The sequence below is a fragment of the Haliaeetus albicilla genome, chromosome 12 (assembly GCF_947461875.1).
Source record: "Haliaeetus albicilla chromosome 12, bHalAlb1.1, whole genome shotgun sequence".
Taxonomy (NCBI): domain Eukaryota; kingdom Metazoa; phylum Chordata; class Aves; order Accipitriformes; family Accipitridae; genus Haliaeetus; species Haliaeetus albicilla.
Window position 1 is genome coordinate 9,555,519 of NC_091494.1, and position 7,698 is coordinate 9,563,216.

A 7,698-nucleotide genomic window follows, 5' to 3' on the forward strand; every position below is an offset into this window, starting at 1 on the left:
TTAGTGAGGAATTTCAACCAGGTGCTGCAATGCAAAGTGAAAGGGCTTTTCTGAAGATTTTGGCTTTTTTTTTTTTTTTTTTAAACTGGCAACAAAGTGATTTCCCATACCTTCAAGACTTTTGTTTCTATGAAGCTATAGAGTTTCAGTATTACTGAGCACACAAGGTGGCCAAACTGTTGAAATCTTCCTAGACCTTTCCTCACAATGAGCTCCCAGAATTTTTCACTGTCTCAAAAGCCAAGTTTTACAGAATATACATGGAATACTAGCTTGCTAATTAGAACTCCAAGCATTTAGGTCAGGCCTAGGTCCTTACTTTGCTTCAGTTACTCCATCGCTTTCTGGCTCATCATAGGTTTCTCTGGCTCTTCAGAAGCTTTTTTTTTTTTTTTTTTAACAAGGCGTGGATGGGTGTTTAATCCTTGCAACTCAGTTTTCTCAGTGTCTTGCTTGAGCTGTAGCCTCCTTTCTGAAACTTTCTCTGTCCTTTCTGTCATGGCCTCCTTCCCCCAGCATGCTCAGTTGCTTCCTAGGTAAAGAACAGTATGTTGGTCCTCAATGTAGATCTATCTCAACTTAGTAACCATTTTAAAGGATAGTAGCAGAAAATGATAATAAAATCAAAGTGTTTCATGTAAAAACATGTTAATATGCTTTTGCTTATAATTTTAGAACCATCTAATGCTTTAAAAAAGAAAAAGAGAGAAAAACATGAGAACTTTTGGAATAGATAATGGATATAAGTGGTTCTTCACAGGGTGGTGCTATCATTTCCACTTAACTGTGGGCTTTTTTTAGGGAGTATTTTACTTTGATAGTTTTCATTGAATTTCTGTCCAATCTGGAGACTAGTAAGTCTTCATTTGCTGAAATGTTGTATTTTTAAAATACAATCAGCTTCTTTACTAATTTATTCCATGAGCTTGGTCCCTTTTGCTGTTAACTGTTCAGAGGGATTTTTAGGATCTCTTTCAATGGAATTTTAATTAGATTTTATTCAGACCTTTTCCTCTTCAAAGGACCCTATATTCATTAAGTTTACTACTACCAGTCGTTCTCTACAGAATTACAATAAGCCAACCACTTAAAACTACTGAAGTGAACTTTTAAAAGAAGAAAGTACCACCATCACCCCTCAACACCCTTAAAAACACTCAGATTGTGGAATCTCCATCCTTGTAGATATTAATAACCTGAGTCGACATGGTCCTGGACAACCTGCTCTAGCTGACTGTGGTTGGACTGTGCAATTTCAAGAAATATCTTCCAACCCCAGCTATTCTGTGGTTCTTTCACAATAAGAAATCTGAAATACCCCCCCAAAAGAAAGAAAATCACCAAAGATGTGAAGTTCTGTGTTTCCTGGGTTAATTTAAATTATTCCTATCAAAACAGCTTTACACCTTTCACCATCATGTTTAACCATTTTCCTCAACACTTGTAGAGTCTAGAAGGTTTGGTTCATTATGGACACTGAATAGGGAGTGTTTTAGTAGTGAGAGATTAAATAGTTTTAGAGGGCATTAATTGTGAAGTTGAAGGAAGGGATAAATTAAGTATTTCAGTTTAACAATCAAGGTACCAGTATTTTTATTTGATTGCTGGCCGTAAATATGCTTTTGTTGTAATAGAGTAACATAGTGATTACACTAGGTATATTCTAATCTTGGTCTTTGGTTGACAACAAGGATTACTTACATAAGGGGATCTTGGGTCACTCAGTATTTAAAAATAAAATGGAAAGGATTTAATTTTAAAAGTGAAAACTGACTTGTGAAACCTGTTGAAACTAGCTAGCATCTGTTTGACAAAATAATTCTTTCAACAGCTTAAAGTTGCATTTAGTTGAACCTGAGTGTGAAGAGTTAATTTGGAATAGATGCCAGTGGACTGACCGCTTCAAGAGAAATCTTAATATAAGAAACAAGTGGAAGAGATTTGAGAATCAATGTACACAACTTCAGGTTCCATTGGAAAAATCAAAGCTTTAGTCTCTTCATTAAAATTTCCTGGACAAAGGTATGCTTTTGAGGGAGAGGGCAGTTATCAGTTAAACGTACAATGCTACACAGCACATGAAGGGCAGATTGAAGAAAAAAAAAAAAGGTTATTGACATCTAGATGTAAAGTATATGAATATTGTTCAGTTGACTAATGATCCTAATGCAATTCCTTTCCTTGGATTATGGATCTCATTTGCATAATCACTAAGTAACAGTGATGCAAATACACAGATCTCCAGACTTCAGCATTTATTATCTCTGTGCTGCAATTTGCTCCTGTTTTGCAGTTGTCAAGATGTTTGTCAGCATCTAGGATGGTAGCTTAATCTAGTCACCTGACTTGTCTGAAGGAGAAAAGCTTAAGTGTGAAAGGAGAAATAACTTTAAAAAGAAAAGAGTTGACCTATCGAAAGGAACATGTGAATTTAAAATTTGTTTCAGTTCATTGTATCCTCACTCTTCCTACAGGTCAACAAGTAAACTACTTTGAAATTATTTTATTTTCTTTGTTATTTATTTTAGAGTGAGAATGTTCATTGTCTGTCCTGATCTAGTCTTCATATTGCCTTGGGGAATGGGGACGAGGGAGGTGAGAGGGACCCCGTAATATTAGCATGGTAGGTTGGGAGTGAAGGAAATTAAAAGCAGGATGGTGATAAAGCTATAAAATGGCTAACTCTTTAGAGGTAAAAGATGGGTAAAAAGCTAATCTGATATATTGAAAACCTGCTACAAATTCCTTTTACATCAGTAACTGAGAAAATAGCTCACCTAGTTATGAAAACAAACTGTGCTTCTTGAAAACAGTAACTGTTGAATTTTAACAAGGAAAAGAAATTTTTGTTTGGATTTTAGTCAGGAAGGCAGAGCAGTTCCCAGACACTTTACTGGAGTCAGCAGGTGGAACACTGAAAATTCTCTTTATTGGTAGTATGACAACACTCAAATTCCACTGTTAATCTTGTGTGTGTGTCCACATTGTTTCTAGACTGTGCTGTTTATCAAAGGTAAGCACAATAAGGATGCATAATTCTGAAAAATGCTTGTCCAAAACCCAAGACTTGAAAAATAGGGAAGCTGCTTATACGCTGTATAATGTGGCATAATTCTAGGGGTTTGAAATGTTTCTCCATCAGGTATGACATAAATTCCTCTCCTATATAATCAAAGCTTTATAGGTAAATCACTGAGCTGTGCAGGTCCTAGTCTCTGCTCTGATAAATGTGGCCCTGAATCTGCCCTTGATTTAGTTGATGTATGAGGACTGTATTTTGCTTATAAAGCTTCCTCGTGTGTTTATTGTCATCTTTGCCTGTGGCTGTGCTTTCCATTTCCCTGCTGGAAAGAAATTTGCTGTTGACTTTTGAAGAGCTATGACACTGGGCTAAGATGCTCTTGAGGAGTCCAAAAAGACTTCTGCAACTGATCCCATAGGATTGTTGCAAGTTAATTATTAGTAAAAGCAGCACAGAAAATATCTTGAAATCAGTAACTTATACTTAAGCAACCAGCTTTAGACCTCATCCTGTCTTCAAAGGTATATAATCAAATAATAAGAGAAAATGAAAGTTTCGCATAACAATTTTCTGACAAACATATTGAGGAGCAATTGTACAATTGTTTTTAAATTAGAATAGTATCAGTAGGCTTGTCACGGGGACAGTCCTGGAGAAACTTTTCTTTTAAATTTAAACCCTAGTTAGCTACCTTTTTTTTCTGTGCACTGTTAAGACGTTCTTCACACTTCAACAGAGTGCACCAACCTTGAGTAATCGATTACTGATACTGATAAGCATCAAGAGTAGACATATTCTTAAGTTTTTGTGGGATTTGAAAGAAAAACCAGACCATATTACTTAAATCAACTTTGAGTTAATTGCATAGATTTTTTGACTTATATAGCAGAAATCTCTGTGTGAAATTTGATAGATGAATATTTGTCTAGGTTACAAATGATGAGATGCTACTGTAAATTGCTGTTTCAGTAGTTACCCACAAGGTGGGGGAATGAATCTTTATATTTTACTGCTGTTGTCTTACAGCTTTCCTTCCCACCCACCTCCTGCCTGGATACCATACTGTTAAAATCATCTAGTTGATATGGTCAGTGCAGAGTGTAGAGCTATAAATCAGAGGCTGTCAAAAGCTTTACAAACTGCAGATCCAGGCCTGGAGTTTTAGAAGTGTTGAAAAAAATATACTATAAGGAATGTTCACATGTTATTTCTTACTGGTACGTAGCGTTACAGGAATTGGTGCAGATTTCCATGCATACAAATTTGTTAATGGGTAATGTTTTAGAGTAAAAGCCTTTCCGTGTGGTTTTTACTCAAGTGCTCATTCTGCTAATGCTACTGTTGAATTGCAGAAATTGATCTGAAGATGGCTGTGTAACAGACAATGTCATATAAGGTATGTCCTGTTTTTTCTTCTGTGTATCTAATAAATTCAGAGAGATCTAAGGCAGTCCAAGAAGCAATCACAGAACTGTTTAACAGGATTGCATACTTTTTCTTTGCACTGCTTAGCTAAAGTTAATAAAAATCTAATTTTTCTAAACAGGAGAGATTACTTTGTGGTAGATATTACACCTATTTCAAATAGTACATAAAACTGCCTAAGACTAATACTTGCAAACAAAGCAAAAATTAAAAAATAAGCATTACTGTTCTGTATTTGGGTCATGACTGTCACTTCTTACTTTAGAGATTGCCACTACGAGCCACTGCTGAAGAGAACTAGGCTTCACTTAACTTCTATAGTTCAGTTGTAGGAGCCATTCTTGCACTTGTGAGCTTCCAGGACTGTGCAGAATATCATGTATGTTCCTTTGCAGTGCGCAAGAACTGAAGACATATTAGCCTATTTGCTTTTTTTGTGTCTGTATTGTTGGTTACAAGTGTCCTTTTCTTTGTCTGCTTTTAGGATCCTTTCCAATTTCTACTTTCTAAAGATTCTCTTGCCAGTTCTATGGAAAGAAATACCTAGAACAGGAAGTTGGTAAGGCTATCTAAATGTTTAAAAATAATAATTTGGCCGTATCTTTTTACTGGCAAAAAATATTTAATGAGGGAAAATCTTGTTGGGAGGGCATATAGGAGAAAAGACAGTTTTCACTGCAGGGGAATTAAACATTTTAAAACACGTTATTTCTAGCATTATCAGGTATAGAGTGTTCTCTGTGCTAGCTTCTGGGGGCTGCTCAGTTCCTCCTGCCCCCCTCACCATTTCCTAACCCTGTAGCATCTAGGGCTTGCAGGCAGGGTCTGAGAACTAAGGAGAAGAAAGAGAGGTAGAAGGCACTTGCTTACTGCCAGCACTTGAAAAAGATTGCTGCCTTACTCCTTTTCTATTTTCTGCCTAGCTACTCTCATCCTATCCAGAAGACAAGACCTTGTGACTTTCTGTGTCTAGTATATCCCAGGTAGCGAGCAAGTAACACATGGATTGTTTTTTAGTTCCCACCTTGGCCTTTTTATTCTTGGAATTCTGCTAGACATCATGTCCTGGGTTAATATCTAGCCTTTTTCAGGGGAAGCTTCGTGCTTCCATTGGCATGAAGGGCAAACTGAGCTGGCAGTGGTGGCACTGACACACTTGAGATATGCTGAGTAACAAATTCTCGATGGCATATAATTTCTTTCTAGTCATTTCTGTGGCACCTGCCAAGGATTTAGGAGCTTAGAACAAAAGAAGAATGGGGAATAAAAAGTGGAATGGAGAAAAATGGATAGGCCAGGAAAGTTGAGAATCATGTTCTGACTCTAGTACTTGTTCCCTGTGATCTGTAGTCACAAAGTTTAAAACCCTAATGTAACTTAGCTGTTATAACATTTACATTTGACTTGTAAGAAATTCTTTAAAAGTTTTCTTAGACTGAGATGACACTAATTTTTGTCATAGATAGGAGTACATGGAGGATTTTTTTCACATTTTCTCTGTAGATGTCTTATAACATGTTCTGCCTCTAATAGTCGTTTCTTTTCTATTTGCACATTTACAATTTTAAATATAAATTTTACCTGTATATAGGGCTCACATTCTTGATGTTGCAGGTTATCTGTCTCAAGTCTTCAGAAATCTATGCATGTGTCTTTCAAAAAAGTTACAACATACAACAATATGTGGAAGTACTCATAGGGCTACTAACATGATTGGTTTGGGTTTTGGGGGGTTTTTTTGTGACCACAAAACTTCATTTCCAGAGCTAACAATCTGTTCTCTTGCATGCCTTCCTACATGGAGGCATATGTAGGAGCCCTCCCTAATCTAAGGATTTAAGCAAGCTTGTAGACCTGGGAAATACATAACTTAGCTGAAAGCACATTTAGGGCCGTGTTTGTAAATAATAAGCATTAAACAATATGGCTAAAGTGATAGTAAAGCCAGTTAGGCAGGCAGTCTTACCAGTGCTGCAGTTCTAGCAAGGAGGTACTTATATTCATTGTGGGTCTGTCTTACTCTTTGTTTTGGTCCTTCTGTGGACCATGGCACATGGAACAGGCTTGTTGTGTGACAATATGAAGCATTTAGCAGCAATATTGCTTTGTGGAGTTCAAAGGCAGTCCAAGCCACTCATTCCTGTTTCTCTCCCATGCCCTCAGTTGTATAAATCCAACCGTCCGTCGAACCAAACTCTAAATCAGATCAGGAAACTCATGTGGCTTAACACCAGTGAAACCTGTCAGTGGTGGGACTGAGTAGTCAGAAGAAGTAGTGAGATTGCCACCAAATGATTTGTAGTGTCAGATCACAGACTTACCCTAAATAGCTCTTGTTTTGTGCTTACTTTTCTGACATGTCATGCTTATGTCTATCAGAATGAGAACTTGGAGTTTTTAAAGGTTAGTTCTGTTCTTAAGCACAAGGTATACACAATTTATCTATCCTGTTACATCTTTTGGAGAAGCTACTCAATTATCCATATACTTTAGGATTTTGGTTACTGTAATACAGTAGTAAAGTCAACAACATAATGACAACCTTCCTTCTCTGTTCTTATCATTCACAGCAATCAAAGCATTGATGAACCAAAGCATTGCTTTTCTTTGTTTTGGTTCAGCAAAATTGAAGGCAGCCTTATGTTTCTCACCTTGGCAAAAGTTGCACCAAAATTCATATATCACTACATGGTATATGTGTATACTGTATACCACTGCGTGGTTATAATCCAGTAGACATTAATATGCTTGACAGCCTATATTTGATTAATCAGAGGACAGCTGTGGAAGACTTTTGTGCTTCAGTTGTTCTTCAGCTTCTTGTAACCTGTAGGGAACATAGATGTTGTTTGTTCAAATACAGACTGCTTGTAAATTCAAATGAGTGGTGTGATTTAATGTTGGGAAGAAACTAAAGCAGTACCAATTGTCTTAATAACTTTGAGATCAAACAAACAATGGAAGGGTGGGAAATATACATGTTAAATATTATTCCCTGTCTATATATTAAATACTGTGATACCTATACCTAAACAAAATCAACAAAATGATCCAGAGGGGATTGGTTTAGTAAAGGCATATTTCACTTTTCCTATGCTGGATTAATTTTCTGCCAGGTTAATAGTCAGCCGAGTACCTAGATAGGGGAAGAAAAGAGAAAGAAGGAGAGTAAATGTTCCCTTTGGATGATGGCAAGCTGTTAGGTTGGCTTAGCTTCCTCCCAAAAGTTAGCAGTGCTGAAGAATTAGTTG

General features: G+C 36.7%; 1 long non-coding RNA gene across 1 annotated transcript; it reads left to right on the forward strand.

Annotated features, from left to right (window-relative positions):
- Positions 1-1,533: 1,533 nt before the first annotated feature.
- Positions 1,534-5,305, forward strand: LOC138688292 (uncharacterized). Its single transcript, XR_011327326.1, has 3 exons — positions 1,534-2,022; positions 4,375-4,418; positions 4,932-5,305. It is a non-coding gene; the product is annotated as an uncharacterized lncRNA (long non-coding RNA).
- The last annotated feature ends 2,393 nt before the right edge of the window (positions 5,306-7,698 follow it).